General features: G+C 49.5%; 9 non-coding genes across 9 annotated transcripts; all 9 read left to right on the top strand.

Moving 5' to 3' along the window:
• Positions 1 to 740: 740 nt before the first annotated feature.
• On the top strand, positions 741 to 822 carry TRNAA-CGC (transfer RNA alanine (anticodon CGC)). The gene has a single exon. It is a non-coding gene; the product is annotated as a tRNA-Ala (tRNA).
• A 2,968-nt stretch (positions 823 to 3,790) lies between these two features.
• On the top strand, positions 3,791 to 3,861 carry TRNAG-GCC (transfer RNA glycine (anticodon GCC)). Its single transcript has one exon. It is a non-coding gene; the product is annotated as a tRNA-Gly (tRNA).
• A 1,268-nt stretch (positions 3,862 to 5,129) lies between these two features.
• TRNAS-CGA (transfer RNA serine (anticodon CGA)) lies at positions 5,130 to 5,211 on the top strand. Its single transcript has one exon. It is a non-coding gene; the product is annotated as a tRNA-Ser (tRNA).
• A 2,903-nt stretch (positions 5,212 to 8,114) lies between these two features.
• On the top strand, positions 8,115 to 8,196 carry TRNAS-CGA (transfer RNA serine (anticodon CGA)). The gene has a single exon. It is a non-coding gene; the product is annotated as a tRNA-Ser (tRNA).
• A 3,220-nt stretch (positions 8,197 to 11,416) lies between these two features.
• On the top strand, positions 11,417 to 11,487 carry TRNAG-GCC (transfer RNA glycine (anticodon GCC)). The gene has a single exon. It is a non-coding gene; the product is annotated as a tRNA-Gly (tRNA).
• Positions 11,488 to 12,313: 826 nt separating this feature from the next.
• On the top strand, positions 12,314 to 12,395 carry TRNAS-CGA (transfer RNA serine (anticodon CGA)). The gene has a single exon. It is a non-coding gene; the product is annotated as a tRNA-Ser (tRNA).
• Positions 12,396 to 14,153: 1,758 nt separating this feature from the next.
• On the top strand, positions 14,154 to 14,224 carry TRNAG-UCC (transfer RNA glycine (anticodon UCC)). The gene has a single exon. It is a non-coding gene; the product is annotated as a tRNA-Gly (tRNA).
• Positions 14,225 to 16,025: 1,801 nt separating this feature from the next.
• Positions 16,026 to 16,096, top strand: TRNAG-GCC (transfer RNA glycine (anticodon GCC)). The gene has a single exon. It is a non-coding gene; the product is annotated as a tRNA-Gly (tRNA).
• An 839-nt stretch (positions 16,097 to 16,935) lies between these two features.
• On the top strand, positions 16,936 to 17,017 carry TRNAS-CGA (transfer RNA serine (anticodon CGA)). Its single transcript has one exon. It is a non-coding gene; the product is annotated as a tRNA-Ser (tRNA).
• Positions 17,018 to 17,348: the final 331 nt, after the last annotated feature.

Below are 17,348 nucleotides of genomic sequence, written 5' to 3'. Positions count from 1 at the left end.
TGAAAACAATTCTCCATGCACGACATCCTGAGCCTGCATACACAAGACATCATCCCTGGTTACCGTTTTGGGGTTCTGAACTGACCGTCCGAAAACAGCTTTCCATGCACAGCATCCTGAGCATCCTTACTAGAGACGCAACATTCCAAAACGAAAATATCAGACCGCAGCCCAGCCCGCCCCACCAACGTGCAGCCCGATTTGCTGGCCTAGAACTTTGAACAACTGGGGAGCCCAGAGCCATAGCCAAACAATCGACGATACAGAGCCGGGAGAAAGAACGTAGCACGCAGTATAACACCTAGTTTGTCCTAAATCCGCACGGAATCGAGCAGACGTCGATTCACATGTGGTTTTGCAGCTACATTTAATCATTACCAGATGAGACTAGATGTTGGCCACTGGAGGCCTGGTAAAGGAAACGTTAATAACATCTCGGCCAGATTTTGTATGATTGTTATGCGTCGACCCAAAATGTAGATATAGGTCTTCCCCATACCGGGCGTACTTACGTTCGTGTGAGTGTTTTGAAAATTTTGGCCAGCGATCTTTTTTATGATGTTGGCCAGAGATCGAGATTGCCCATAAATTTGGATGGGCAAGTGTACAATATAGTGCAATGCAACAGGAGCAATTAGCCTTCCACATGCCGTCCCCTTCACCCCCTCCCCATGTTGTGGACTTGCTATGCATTTACATGGCCTGTTCTAAAATTTATTTATGGTCTCGCAGGACCAGATGCGGTGGTGGCCGAGTGGTTAAGGCGTCTGACTCGCAATCAGATTCCCTCTGGAAGCATAGGTTCGAGTCCTACCGACCGCAGTATGTGCGATTTTACCCCGCACGTCCTCCACCCCATCGGGCGAGACCGTTTTCGGCGCGATGGTCGGTCCCACGGTACGCACCATGGCACGTGTAATAACACCATCGCTAAAATGACTGACCTTTGAAAACAGAATTTGGACAGACACGCATAGCTACCACTCGCTATGGAGTCTCCTCCGCCCCCCACCCCGCATCGTTGAAATGGAAGACATGCTGTGGTACAGGCCCACGGTCTGGACGTCAGCTGGCTAGATGTCATTTTATACGGATTGGATTTTTGATAGGATGGCTGCCCAATAGTTTGGACACGCGCTATGTGAGCAAGCATTCCATGAAGCTTCGTGTTGGCGTTTTGCGTGAACCCACGCGCGATGCAGTCTCCAGATGCTGTTATATTCAGTCGGCTGATCTCTTAGTATTGTGCGTGTGGGCAAAAGCGGTGCGGTGGCTGGAGGCTAGGCTCTTGTGCGCACCGAATGGCGATGCAGTCTCCCAGAGGTGCGTTAGCGATTCGTGTTACACCAGATGTAAAACGTTTGTAAATGTCCTTTTGTGCAGCGGCTCATATGCTCTTATTGCGTTCTGTTGTGGCGTCCTTTGACGTGCAGCGCGATGCGTAGGGTACGAAGTGGAAAATGCATCGGCAGGGAATCGAACCCGGGCCGCCCGCGTGGCAGGCAAGCATTCTACCACTGAACCACCGATGCTGAGTGATAAGGTTCAAACCCGATTGCCGGAGGTCGTTGGGTCATAGCTGAATTCGTTGAGAAGTGAGGCTTTTTAGTCGTTTCTGCTCTGGATAAGCAGAGCTCATGTTCAGCTGCTCTAAGCTTTTAACTCTTCCTAATGCCGCCCCCTCCGTGGTAGGCGCATTGTCATGGTCTGAATGAAACTGAAGGAGCCGTTGCCAACTAGTTACGTTTCTCAATAAGCAGCTGTCCACTATTTATACGAATGGACATTGCAGACAAGTCAGAAGTGATGAAGCGAGCAAGATTTACCCCAGAAAAATGTGTTTTGTTGGACATAGTCAGTTGAGGTCTAGTGTTGAGATCGTCTTCGCTGAAGTCAGATCCGGAGATTGTAGTCCTGGTGACTGAGCTCAGTTATTTGCAGTACAGGATATGTAACTTAGTCCAAAAAAGGTACGAGCGAAATAAGATATAGTAATTTCTAATTCGTGCAGACATGACGTACACACACACGCCCGCACGCACGCACGCACGCACGCACGCACGCACGCACGCACGCACGCACGCACGCACGCGCACATACATACACACACACACACACACACACACACACACACACACACACACACACACACACACACACACACACACACACACACACACACACACACACACACACACACACACACACCACACACACACACACACACACACACACACCACACATGGATATAATATACATATTTTATATATATATATGGATATAATATACAGAGAGGTACTCGTTTTTGTCGTACATGTATGTAATATGTATATAGACATCCATTTATTGATATAAAATACCAAAAAAATAAGTAACATGAAAGAAAACACGGTAATGTTACGAGAGAAAACTTCTGACCGGTTTCCTTTCTTCTGTTCAGTTCAAGTTTAATTGCATTCATTTGTCACGCGGAATGTCACTGATCTTTCCTCAATTACGGCGATTTGGATGTGGGTTTTCTCTTGCCGCACGTAACAGGACAGCTGGAGTTAGTTTCCTGTTCGGGCCGACGTGTGATGCAGTCTCTCCAGTCGTGTGTGTTCGGGACCGCCACGGTTACGTAACGCGGCGCAGTTGCTTTGTGCGATTGCCGTGGTTGATATGAAACACGTGCTGATAGCTTGTCGTGCACAGGAACTTTTGACTTAAATCGGCGTACACTTAAACATACCTTTAACGACGTTAACGACTTCAACGACGAAACCACTCATATTTCTTAGAAGTGTTCCTCAGGAAAATATTTACCCAGTGAAGAACTTAATCAAGCCCAGGAGCGTGAGTCGCTGTGAGACTAGAGCACGCCTCCCTTGTCGTATTCTCAACGGCGTGTACAATGTCCGGGAAAACACCACTCGTAAACTCAGTGTATTGTGGGTGAAGTATCAGACTGCTGTGTCCGCTGGGACCCCCTGTACTTGGCTGGTATCTGCTCAATGTACAGTGCTTCCGCATTATGCGGGAGTAGTGTGTTGAGAGACCTCTTGAGAATCCAAACTACTTGGCGACGTCGTCTTTCGTTTCCCTATCAGACCATGACAACTCGCGTACATGGGTTGTGCCACGAAGGGCGCGGGAGGAGGACAAGCTCACGTCTTAGAGCAGCTGGACATGAGCTTTGCTTATCCGAAGCGGAAACGACTTGGAAGCCTCACCTTTCCTCAATCAATTTAATTATGATCCAATGACCTCCGGTAATTAGGTTTGAACCCACCCACTCAACATCGGTGGTTCAGTGGTAGAATGCTCGCCTGCCACGCGGGCGGCCCGGGTTCGATTCCCGGCCGATGCATTTTCGCGAGTTGAGCACTCCTTCTAATACCAGAAGCAGACCAATCAACTCCAGCGGGATGACATGTGTCATTGGTCACATTGCCACCCAGGCTCGATTTGTCTACGTCTGCTGATATTGTCTAGTGTATTTCTGTTCCGTTCCTCATAAAAATCTTACCTACAATGTCCACTAGACTGGCTGATAGCCGAATAGGTATTTAGAACACGTCACTAGTTGGCGATGGCTTTTTTAGTTTTATTCAGACCATGATATCGTGGCTTCATGGGTTGTGCCTCGGTTGGGGTGGGAGGGGGGGGGGGGGCAACCACACAGCTTAGAGCAATTGAAGATTTCCTTTCACGCTCCGGAGATAAAAGGACTTGAAAGCCTCACTTCTCCTTAATCAACTCAATTATGACTCACCGGCCTTCGGTAATCATGATTTAACCCCTTCACTTAGCATCGGTGGTTCAGTGGTAGAATGCTCGCCTGCCACGCGGGCGGCCCGGGTTCGATTCCCGGCCGATGCAGTTTTGATTCAAAATAGGCTTTTACAAATCGAATGCCGTTATGCGTGTCGTGCACAGTGAAGCTGCCACCCGGCAAGGGATACAGCGGCTGGCTGATCAACGTTCACACCGACAAACGTGATATGAAATGCACAAGGTGGAAACACAGCACCCCTGTGCTACACAGATTATCGGTTTAGATTATATACCCAGCACTTCAGCCCCGTCAGGGCATTCTCGTGTATGTACCCGTTGCGGGCTAAGTTCAGGTGCACATGGGGAGACTGCACCACACTTAACGCTTACAAGAAAGCAACCGGCATAGGGTTACTTTCTTGGCCACCGCATGGGGTGCAGGCTCTGAGCCGACCGTCCAAAAACATTTCTCCATGCACGGGACTCTGACCCCGCATGCACAAGACATCATCCCTGGTTACCGTTTGGGGTTCTTAACTGACCGTCCGAAAACAACTGTCCATGCACGGCACTCAGAGCCTGCATACACATGACACCATCCCTTGCTACCGTTTGGGGTTCTTAACTGACCGTCCGAAAACAACTCTTCATGCACGGCACCCAGAGCCTGCATGCACAAAACACCATCCCTGGTTACCGTTTTGGGGTTCTAATACGACCGTCCGAAAACAGCTCTCCATGCACGGCATCCTGAGCATCCTTAATAGAGACGCAACATTCCAAAACGAAAATAACAACCCGCGGTCTAGCCCTCCCCGCCAACGTGCAGCCCGATATGCTGGCCTAGGACTTTGGGCAACTGGTGAGCCCAGAGCCATAGCCAAACAATCGACGATACAGAGCCGGGAGAAAGAACGTAACACGCGGTATAACACCTAGTTTGCCCCGAATCCGCACGGAGTCGAGCAGACGGCGGTTCAGATGGGGTTTTGCAGCTACATTTAATTCATTACCAGATGAGACTAGATGTTGCCCACCGCAGGCCTTTAAAAGGAAACGTTAATAACATCTCGTCCAAACTTTGTATGATACTTATATGTTAAGGCAAGATGTACATATAGGGGTTCTCCCATGCCGGGCGTGCTTATGTTCGTGTGTGTTTTGAATATTTTTGTGCGGCGACCCTTTTGCAGGATGTTGGGTAGAGCTCGAGAATACCCATATATTTGGATGAGCAAGTGCACAATATCACAATGCAATGGGGACGATCAGCCTTCCACATGCCCTCCCCCTCCCCCTCCCCCATCTGTTTGACTTGCTGTGCATTTAGATAACCTGTTCTAAAGTTCATTTATGGTAAAATGGGTCCGGGAGCGGTCGTGGCCGAGTGGTTAAGGCGTCTGACTCGAAATCAGATTCCCTCTGGGAGCGTAGGTTCGAGTCCTACCGGCCGCGATATGTGCGATTTTACCCCGCACGTCCTCCACCCCTTCGGGCGAGACCGACCGAGACAGGTGGCATGAAGGCCGAGACCGAGACCGTGTGGGCGCGATGGTCGGTCCCATGGTATATGCCACGTGGAATAACACCATCGCTAAGATGACTGACCTTTGAAAACATAGTTTCGACAGGTACGCATAGGTGGCACTTACTATGGAGCCTCCTCCGCCCCCCCCCCCCCTCCCGCCTTGTTGAAATGGAGGACATGCTGTGGTACAGCCCCACGGTCTAGGTGTCAATTGGCTAGAGGTCATTGTATACGGATTGGTTTGTGATAGGATGGCTGCCCAATGTTTTGGAAACGCGTTTTGTAACTTGTGACTTGGGGTAGTCTTCGTGACTTGAATTCAGTTGTGTACAATACAGGATATGTAATGTAGTCCAAAAAAGGTACGAGAGATAACGAAGTAGTGACTGATATTCTGCAGAGATATGATGTACACGCACACGCGGACGCACGCACGCACACAAACACACAGGCACACACACATGCTCATAGCCATAGCCATAGCCATAGCCGTAGCCGTAGCTGTGGCCATGGCCGAAGCCATACCCACACACACACATAACACATCACAACATCGGTGTTGGTTGACATGGAATATTTACTGGGACCTCATGTTGCACGTGGTGTCTTATCTTCCACAAGCGTCAAGACTTTTCCTCTTCGATCATCATCATACCTTACATTGGCCTTGGCGTAACTTACGCTGTGAAATGGTGACGCGGCTGTGTTATAGGAATGAATCACAACCTGGCCAGGCTGCTGTACACATGGTGGGACCGTCGATTTTCTTAATCTAAGTGAAGCCGCATGAATTCCAAAATGCATGGGGACTGCTGTTTGAACGTCAGAAATACCAACTGATGCCAAAAAGCCAGAGTCTGGAGATCCTTCCACTTATACCACGCATCAGTTGGCGTTGGCGCATCACACATCAATACGCGATGGTGTTTGTCTTCTACGCAACACGAGGTTCATTTTCGTGACCGCATGAATTTCAAAATGCATGGGGGCTGCTGTTTGAACGTCGGAAATACCAACTGATGCCAAAAAGCCAGAATCTGGGGTTCCTTCCACTTGTACTACGCATCACTTGGCGTTGGTGCATCAAACATCACTACGCGATGGCGTTGGTCTCCTACACAACACGAGGTTCATTTTCGTAACCTAATGGAAGCTACCTAAAACTCAAGATGCATCGCTTACCACGCTTAAAAGTTCTGTATGCTCAGAAACATGCATGCTACATCTGACCATACCTGACGATAGTTGGAAAAGAACACGGCTAAAAACTTTTTTTGCGCACTCGTAGGTCAAATGGATATAATTTGGAATCCAATAGCCCTAGCATCTCCCATCCACGACCGTTGCTTCTGAGTTACAAACAATGTTGTGTTGCACTCCATACCAGGTGATTAAGGCGTTTGATTTAAAGTCCCATAACGCCTAAGCAGCACTTGGTTTTACCGCCAGTTGCCTTTAGTTGCTGCGAGCGAGGCGCGAAACAGGTTGTCCACGAGGATTTGTCACTACCGCATGGTATGATGGGGACAAGCGAACAGCTCAGAACGGTTGAAGATTTGTTTTGGCTTTCCGAAGAGAAAAGCCTTTTAAAGCCTCACTTCACTTCGCTCCTCAATCAACTCAATTATGACCCACCGACCTCCGGTAATCAGGTTTAAACCCCTTCACTTAGCATCGGTGGTTCAGTGGTAGAATGCTCGCCTGCCACGCGGGCGGCCCGGGTTCGATTCCCGGGCGATGCAGTTTTGATTCAAGATAGGTTCTCATAAATCGAGTGCCGTGTCACGTGCCGTGCATTGTAAAACTGCCGCCCAGCATGGGGCACGGCGACTGTCTGATCAACGTCCACACCGACAAACGTGATATGAAATGCGCAGGTGGAAAAACCCAACACCCCTGAGCTAAACAGATGATCGGTTTACATTATATACCCAGCACTGCAATCCCGTCAGTGACATTCTCGCTTATGTACCCGTAGCGGGCCAAGTTCAGGTGCACACGGGGAGACTGTATCACACTTCAACGCTCACAAGAAAGCAACCTGCATGGGGTTACTTTCTTGGCCACCGCATGGGGTGCGGGCTCTGAACCGACCGTCCAAAAACAACTCTCCATACACGGCACCCTGAGCCTACATACGCAAGACACCATCCCTGGGTACCGTTTAGGGTTCTGAACCGACCGTCCGAAAACAGCTCTCCATGCACAGCATCCTGAGCATCCTTACTAGAGACGCAATATTCCAAAACGAAAATATCACCCCGCAGCCCGCCCGCCCCACCAACGCGCAGCCCGATATGCTGGCCTAGGACTTTGAACAACTGGGGAGCCCAGAGCCATAGCCAAACAATCGACGATACAGAGTCGGGACAAAGAACGTAGCACGCAGTATAACACCTAGTTTGCCCCGAATCCGCACGGAGTCGAGCAGACGGCGATTCAGATGTGGTTTTGCAGCTACATTTGGCTCATTACCAGATGAGACTAAGTGTTGCCCACTGCAGTACTTTAAAAGGAAACGTTAATAACATCTCGACCAGATTTTGTATGATTCTTATGCATCAACCCAAGATGTGCATATGGGTGTTCTCCCATACCGGGCGTACTTATGTTCGTGTCAGTGTTTTTAATATTTTTGTGCGGGGATCCTTTTGCAGGATGTTGAGTAGAGCTCGAGAATACCGGTGAATTTGGATGAGCAGATGCACAATACAACACAATGCAACGGGGACGTTCAGCCTTCGACATGCCCTCCCCTCCCCCATGTGTTGCTTGCTGTGCATTTACATGGCCTGTTCCAAAGTTTATTTATGATAAAACGGGTCCGGGAGCGGTCGTGGCCGAGTGGTTAAGGCGTCTGATTCGAAATCAGATTCCCTCTGGGAGCGTAGGTTCGAGTCTTACCGGCCGCGATATGTGCGATTTTACCCCGCACGTCCTCCATCCCTTCGGGCGAGACCGTGTGGACGCGATGGTCGGTCCCATGGTGCATGCCATGGCACGTGTTGCAATTGCTACCATTTGCACCATTGCTAAAATGACTAACCTTTGAAAACAGAATTTGGACAGGTACGCATAGTTACCTCACTATGGAGCCTCCTCCGCCGCCCCCCCCCCCCCCCCCCTCCGTCTCGCCTTGTTGAAATGGAAGACATGCTGTGGTACAGCCCCACGGTCTAATGTCGATTGGCTACATGTCAGTTGGGTAGATGTCATTGTATACGGATTGGATAGATACGATACAGGTTATGCAATGTAGTGTGAAAAAGGTGCGAGAGATAATGAAATAGCAATTGATAATCTGCATGGATATGGTCTACACGCACGCGCGGTTGTAAACAGTTGTGTACTATACAGGATATGCAATGTAGTCTGAAAAAGGTACGAGAGATAATGAAACAGTAATTGATAATCTGCATGGATATGATGTACACGAATGCGCGGACGCACGCACACAAACACACAGATACATACACACGCCCATAGCCCATAGCCATAGCCATAGCCTTAGCCATAGCCATAGGCATAGGCATAGGCATAGCCGAAGCCATACCCACACACACTCACACACATAACACATCACAACATCGGTGTTGGTTGACATGGAATATTTACTGGGAGCTCATGTTGCACGCGGTGTCTTGTCTTCCACAAGCATGTCGACTTTTCCTCTTCGATCATCATCATACCTTACATTGGCCTTGGCGTACTTTACGCTGTGAAATGGTGACGCGGCTGTGTTTAGGAATGAATCACAACCCGGCCAGGTTGCTGTACACATGGTGAGACCGTCTGTTTTCGTAGTCGAGGTGAAGCCGCATAAATTCCAAACTGCATGGGGACTGCCGTTTGAACGTCAGAAATACCAATGATGCCAAAAAGCCAGAATCTGGAGATCCTTCCACTTATACCGCGCATCAGTTGGCGTTGGCGCATCAGACATCAATACGCGATGGTGTTTGTCTTCTACACAACACGAGGTTCATTTTCGTAGCCTAATGGAAGCTACACAAAACCCAAGATGCATCGGCCGGGAATCGAACCCGGGCCGCCCGCGTGGCAGGCGAGCATTCTACCACTGAACCACCGATGCCTGTTTACATGGTTTGACCCGGTTTACCGCGTTCCAAAAGGTCATATACGATTTACTGTTTAGCCCTGCAACTCCAAGCAGTCAACATATGTAACGTGTCTTATTGTTGCGTGTCTTATTATGGTGGCACCTTAGTTCTGACTCTGACATGTGATGATGACAAGCAATACCACGCTTAAAAGTTACGCAAGCTCAGAAACATATATGCTATATATGACCATACCTGACGATAGTTGGAAAAGGCCACGGCGGGCGGCCCGGGTTCGATTCCCGGCCGATGCAGGTTTGATTCAAGATAGGTTCTCACAAATCAAGTGCCGTGCATTGTGAAACCGCTGCCCAGCATGGGACACAGCGATTGTCTGATCAACATCCACACCGACAAACGTGATATAAAATACACAAGGTGGAAAAACCCAGCACCCCTGTGCTAGACAGATTGTGGGTTTGGATTATATACCCAGCAGTGCAATCCCGTCAGGGACATTCTCGCTTATGTACCCGTAGCGGGCCAAGTTCAGGTACACATGGGGAGACTGCATCACACTAGCGCTCACAAGAAGGTAACCTGCATGGGGCTACTTTCTTGATCACCGCTTGGGATGCGGGCTCTGAACTGACCGTCAAAAACAACTCTCCATGCACGGCATCCTGAGCATCCATACTAGAGGCGCAACATTCCAAAACGAAAATATCAGCCCGCAGCCCAGCCCGCTCCGCTTAGCTTGTGATCCAGCCGGCCAAAGCTCGCAATGTTGTAATGCTGATCCACCATAAGCCCGTAAGTATTCATTTATTGCATGACGCATGTTGTCATCAAGTTGTGTCTCTAGTATGGATACTCAGGGTGCAGTGCATGGACAGTTGTTTGAGGACGGTCAGTCAGAACCCCAAACGGTAATCAGGAGTGGTGTCTTGTGTATGCAGGCTAAGGGCGAGGTGCATGGAGAGTGGTTTTTGGACGGTCGTTTCACAGCCCGCACCGTGGAGACATATGCGGTGGCCAAGAAAGTAAACCGTGGAGACTACTTCCTTGTGAGTGCTAATGTGTGATGCAATCTACTCATGTACACCTGAGATCAGCGCGCTACGGGTACATGAGCAAGAACGTTCATGACGGGATTACATTGCTGTGTATATGAGCTAAACCGATAAATCTAGCACGAGGGTGGTGTGTTTTTCCGCCTTGTGTACTTTATGTGACGTTTGACGGCGCGGACGTTGATCAGACAGCCGCTGTGCGCCATGCTGGGCGCCAGTTTCACCGCGCAGGACACGTACCACCGCACTCGATCTATGAGAACCCAGCTTGAACTTAACAAACTGCATCGGCCGGGAATCGAACCCGGGCCGCCCGCGTGGCAGGCGAGCATTCTACTACTGAACCACCGATGCCTGTTTACATGGCTTGACCCTTTTTACCGCAGGCCAAAAGGTCATATGCAATTTATTGTCTAGCGCTGCAACTCCAAACAGTCAAAATATGTGATTTGTCTTATTGTTGCGGTGACACCTTAGTTTTTACTCTGACGTGATGATGATAAGCAATACCACGCTTAAAATTTCTGTAAGCTCAGAAGCACATATGCTATATATGACCATACCTGACGGTAGTTGGAAAAGAACACGACCAAAACTTTTTCTGCACAATCGTAGGTCAAATGAATATAATTTGGAATCCAATAGCCCTAGCATCGCCCATCCATGACCGTTGCTTCTGAGTTACATACAATGTTGTGTTGCACTCCATACCAGGTGATTAAGGCGTTTGATTTAAAGTCCCATTACACCTAAGCAACACTTGGTTTTACCGCCAGTTGCCTTTAGTTGCTGCAAGCGACGCGCGAAACAGGCTGTTCACGAGGATTTGTCCGTGTCTTGTAGCATGATGGGCACAAGCGGACAGCTTAGAGCAGTTGAAGATCTGCTTTGGCTTTCCGAAGAGAACAGGACTTTAAAGCCTCACTTCACTTTGCCCCTCAATCAACTCAATTATGACCCACCGACCTCCGGTAATCAGGGTTAAACCCCTGCACTTAGCATCGGTGGTTCAGTGGTAGAATGCTCGCCTGCCACGCGGGCGGCCCGGGTTCGATTCCCGGCCGATGCATTTTGGACATCACGTAGCTCCAGCCAGGCTAAGAAAATAAACGTCGTGTTGTGCAGCCAGCCAAAAAAAAAGACCACCATCACGTGCGTTGAAAACCAACGTCAAATGTTACGTGGTATAAGCAGAAGAACCTGCATACACAAGCAGCATCCCTGGTTACCGTTTCGGGTTCTGAACCGACTGTCCGAAAACAGCTCTCCATGCACGGCATCCTGAGCATCCATACTAGAGACGCGACATTCCAAAACGAAAATATCAACCCGCAGCCCAGCCCTCCCCGTCAACGTGCAGCCCGATAAGCTGGCCTAGGGCTTTGAACAACTGGGTAGCCCAGAGCCATAGCCAAACAATCGACGATACAGAGCCAGGAGAGAGAACGTAACACGCAGTATAACACCTAGTTTGCTCCGAATCCACACGAGCAGACGGCGACTCTGGTGTGGTTTTGCAGCTACATTTAATTCATTACCAGATGAGACTAGGTGCTGCCCACCGCAGGCCTTTGATAGGAAACGTTAATAACACCTCGTCCAAATTTTGTATAATTGTTATGCGTGGACCCAAAATGTACATATAAGTACTCCCCCATACAGGGCGTACTAATGTTCGTGTGAGTGTTTTGAATAGTTTTGTGCGGCGATCCTTTTGTAGGATGTTGGCTAGAGCTGGAAAATACCCATAAATTTGGATGAGCAAGTGCATGATACAACACTATGCAACGGGGGCGATCAGCCTTCCGCATGCCCTCCCCCTCCCCATGTGTTTGACTTGCTGTGCATTTACATAGTATGTTCTAAAGTTCATTTATGGTAAAATAGATCCGGGTGCGGTCGTGGCCGAGTGGTTAAGGCGTCTGACTCGAAATCAGATTCCCTCTGGGAGCGTAGGTTCGAGTCCTACCGGCCGCGATATGTGCGATTTTACCCCACACGTCCTCCACCCCTTCGGGCGAGACCGACCGAGACAGGTGGCATGAAGGCCGAGACCGAGACCGTGTGGGCGCGATGGTCGGTCCCATGTTATATGCCACGTGTAGTAACACCATCGCTAAGATGACTGACCTTTGAAAACAGAATTTCGACAGGTACGCATAGTTACCACTCACTATGGAGGCTCCTTCGCCCCTTCCCCGCCTTGTTGAAATGGAGGACATGCTGTGGTACAGCCCCACGGTCTAGGTGTCAATTGGCTAGAGGTCATTGTATACGGATTGGTTTGTGATAGGATGGCTGCCCAAGATTTTGGAAACGCGCTATGTAACTTATGACTTGGGGGTAGTCTTCGTGACTTGAATTCAGCTGTGTGCAATACAGGATATGTAATGTAGTCCAAAAAAGGTACGAGAGATTATGAATAGTGATTGATAATCTGCATGGATATGATGTACACGCACGCGCGGACGGACGCACGCACACAAACACACAGGCACACACACACGCTCATAGCCCATAGCCAATAGGCGTAGCCGTAGCTATAGCCATGACCGAAGCCATACCCCCACACACGCAGAACACACCACAACATCGGTGTTGGTTGACATGGAATATTTACTGGGACCCGTGTTGCACGAGGTGTCCTATCTTCCACAAGCGTCTAGACTTTTCCTCTTCGATCATCATCATACCTTACATTGGCCTTGGCGTACTTTACGCTGTGAAATGGTGACGCGGCTGTGTTAAAGGAATGAATCACAACCTGGCCAGGCTGCTGTACACATGGTGGGACCGTGTATTTCCTTAGTCTAAGTGAAGTCGCATGAATTCCAAAATGCATGGGGACTGCTGTTTGAACGTCGGAAATACCAACTGATGCCAAAAAGCCAGAGTCTGGAGATCCTTCCACTTAAACTACGCATCAGTTGGCGTTGTAGCATCACACATCAATACGCGATGGTGTTTGTCTTCTACGCAACACGAGGCTCATTTTCGTAACCTACATAAAACCCAAAATGCATCGGCCGGGAATCGAACCCGGGCCGCCCGCGTGGCAGGCGAGCATTCTACCACTGAACCACCGATGCCTGTTTACAAGGTTTGACCCGGTTTACCGCGGGCCAAAAGGTCATATACAATTTATTGTTTAGCGCTGCAACTCCAAACAGTCAAAATGTGTGATTTGTCTTACTGTTGCGTTGGCACCTTAGTTCTAACTCTGACATGTGATGATGACAAGCAATACCACGCTTAAAAGTTATGTAAGCTCAGAAACATATATGCTATATATTACCATACCTGACGATAGTTGGAAAAGGCCACGGCCAAAACTTTTTTTGCACAATGGTAGGTCAAATGGATATAATTTTGAATACAATAGCCCTAGCATCGCCCATCCATGACCGTTGCTTCTGAGTTACATACAGTGTTGTGTTGCACTCCATACCAGGTGATTAAGGCGTTTGATCTAAAGTCCCATTACGCCTAAGCAGCACTTGGTTTTACCGCCACTTGCCTTTAATTGCTGCAAGCGAGGCGCGAAACAGGCTGTTTACGAGGATTTGTCCGTGCCGCGTAGCATGATGGGCACAAGCGGACAGCTTAGAGCAGTTGAAGATTTGCTTTGGCTTTCCGAAGAGAACAGGACTTTAAAACCTCACTTTACTTCGCTCCTCAATCAACTGAATTATGACCCACCGACCTCCGGTGATCAGTTTTAAACCCCTTCACTTAGCATCGGTGGTTCAGTGGTAGAATGCTCGCCTTCCACGCGGGCGGCCCGGGTTCGGTTCCCGGCCGACGCAGTTTTGATTCAAGATAGGTTCTCATAAATCGAATGCGGTGTCACGTGCCGTGCATTGTGAAATTGCCGCCCAGCATGACCCCAAACGGCTGTCTGATCAATGTCCACACCGACAAACGTGATATGAAATGCAAAAGGTGGAAAAACCCAGCACCCCGTGCTAGACAGGTTTTCAGTTTAGATTATATACCCAGCACTGCAATCCTCTCAGGGATATTCTTGCTTAAATACCCGTAGCGGGCGGAGCTCATGTGTACATGGGTAGACTGCATCACACTTAAACGCTCACAAGAAAGCAACCTGCCTGGGGTTACTTTCTTGGCCACCGCACGGGGTGCGGGCTCTGAACCGACCATCCGAAAACAGCTCTCCATGCACGACATCCTGAGCATCCATACTAGAGGCGCAACATTCCAAAACGAAAATATCAGCCCGCAGCCCAGCCCGCCCCGCCTAGCTCGTGATCCAGCCTGCAAAAGCCCGCTTAGCTTGTGATTCAGCCGGCCAAAGCTCGCTATGTTTTAATGCTGATGCACCCTAAGCCCGTAAGTATTCATTTTTGCATGACGCATTTTGTCATCAAGTTGTGTCTCTAGTATGGACACTCAGGGTGCAGTGCATGGAGAGCTGTTTGAGGACGGTCAGTTCAAAGCCCCAAACGGTAGCCAGGGGTGGTGTCTTGTGTATGCAGGCTAAGGGCGAGGTGCATGGAGAGTGGTTTTTGGACGGTCGTTTCACAGCCCGCACCGTGGAGACATGTGCGGTGGCCAAGAAAGTAAACCGTGGAGACTACTTCTTTGTGAGTGCTAATGTGTGATGCAATCTACTCATGTACACCTGAGCTCAGCGCGCTACGTGTACATAAGCAAGAACGTTCATGACGGGATTGCAGTGCTGGGTATATGAGCTAAACCGATAGATGTAGCACTAGAGTGGCGTGTTTTTCCGCCTTGTGTACTTTATGGGGCGTTTGACGGCGCGGACGTTGATCAGACAGCCGCTGTGCGCCATGCTGGGCGCCAGTTTCACCGCGCAGGGCACGTACCACCGCACTCGATCTATGACAACCCAGCTTGAACTTAAGCTGCATCGGCCGGGAATCGAACCCGGGCCGCCCGCGTGGCAGGCGAGCATTCTACCACTGAACCACGGATGCCTGTTTACATGGTTTGACCCGGTTTACCGCGTGCCAAAAGGTCATATGCAATTTATCGTTTAGCGCTGCAACTCCAGACAGTCAAAATATGTGATTTGTCTTATTGTTGCGGTGACACCTTAGTTCTTACTCTGACATGTGATGATGACAAGCAATACCACGCTTAAAAGTTCAGTAGGCTCAGAAACATATATGCTATATATGACCATACCTGACGGTAGTTGGAAAAGAACACGACCAAAACTTTTTCTGCACAATCGTAGGTTAAATGAATATAATTCGGAATCCAATAACCCTAACATCCCTTATGCATGACCGTTGCTTCTGAGTTACATACAATGTTGTGTTGCACTCCATACCAGGTGATTAAGGCGTTTGATTTAAAGTCCCATTGCACCTAAGCAGCACTTGGTTTTAGCGCCGGTTGCCTTTAGTTGCTGCGAGCCGGGCGCGAAACAGGCTGTTCACGAGGATTTGTCCGTGTCGCGTAGCATGATGGGCACAAGCGGACAGCTTAGAGCAGTTGAAGATCTGCTTTGGCTTTCCGAAGAGAACAGGACTTTAAAGCCTCACTTCACTTTGCCCCTCAATCAACTCAATTATGACCCACCGACCTCCGGTAATCAGGGTTAAACCCCTGCACTTGGCATCGGTGGTTCAGTGGTAGAATGCTCGCCTGCCACGCGGGCGGCCCGGGTTCGATTCCCGGCCGATGCATTTTGGACATCACGTAGCTCCAGCCAGGCTAAGAAAATAAACGTCGTGTTGTGCAGCCAGCCAAAAAAAAAAAAACACCATCGCGTGCGTTGAAAACCAACGTCAAATGTTACGTGGTATAAGCAGAAAAACCTGCATACACAAGCACCATCCCTGGCTACCGTTTCGGGTTCTGAACCGACCGTCCGAAAACAGCTCTCCATGCACGGCATCCTGAGCATCCACACTAGAGACGCGACATTCCAAAACGAAAACATCAGCCCGCAGCCCAGCCGTCCCCGCCAACGTGCAGCCCGATATGCTGGCCTAGGACTTTGGGCAACTGGGGAGCTCAGAGCCATAGCCAAACAATCGACGATACAGAGCCGGGAGAAAGAACGTAACACGCAGTATAACACCTAGTTTGTCCCGAATCCCCACGGAGTCGAGCAGGCGGCGATTCTGGTGTGGTTTTGCAGCTACATTTAATTCATTACCAGATGAGACTAGGTGTTACCCACTGCAGGCCTTTAATAGGAAACGTTAATAACATCTCGTCCAAATTTTGTATAATTGTTATGCGTCGACCCAAAATGTACATATAGGTACTCACCCATACATGGCGTACTAAAGTTCGTGTGAGTGTTTTGAATAGTTTTGTGCGGCGATCCTTTTGTAGGATGTTGGCTAGAGCTCGAAAATACCCATAAATTAGGATGAGCAAGTGCACAATACAACACCATGCAACGGGGGCGATCAGCCTTCCACATGCCCTCCCCTCCCCCTCCCCCATCTGTTTGACTTGCTGTGCATTTACATAACCTGTTCTAGAGTTCATTTATGGTAAAATAGGTCCGGGAGCGGTCGTGGCCGAGTGGTTAAGGCGTCTGACTCGAAATCAGATTCCCTCTGGGAGCGTAGGTTCGAGTCCTACCGGCCGCGATATGTGCGATTTTACCCCGCACGTCCTCCACCCCTTCGGGCGAGACCGACCGAGACAGGTGGCATGAAGGCCGAGACCGAGACCGTGTGGGCGCGATGGTCGGTCCTATGGTATATGCCACGTGTAGTAACACCATCGCTAAGATGACTGACCTTTGAAAACAGAATTTCGACAGGTACGCATAGGTGGCACGTACTATGGAGCCTCCTCCGCCCCCCCCCCCCCCCCCCGCCTTGCTGAAATGGAGGACATGCTGTGGTACAGCCCCACGGTCTAGGTGTCAATTTGCTAGAGGTCATTGTATACGGATTGGTTTGTGATAGGATGGCT

The sequence above is a fragment of the Pollicipes pollicipes genome, unplaced genomic scaffold (assembly GCF_011947565.3).
Source record: "Pollicipes pollicipes isolate AB1234 unplaced genomic scaffold, Ppol_2.1 Scaffold_6052;HRSCAF=7182_pilon_pilon_pilon, whole genome shotgun sequence".
NCBI classification, from domain to species: domain Eukaryota; kingdom Metazoa; phylum Arthropoda; class Thecostraca; order Pollicipedomorpha; family Pollicipedidae; genus Pollicipes; species Pollicipes pollicipes.
Note: the sequence above shows the minus strand (reverse complement) of the source record. Positions and strands in the feature narration are given on the sequence as shown.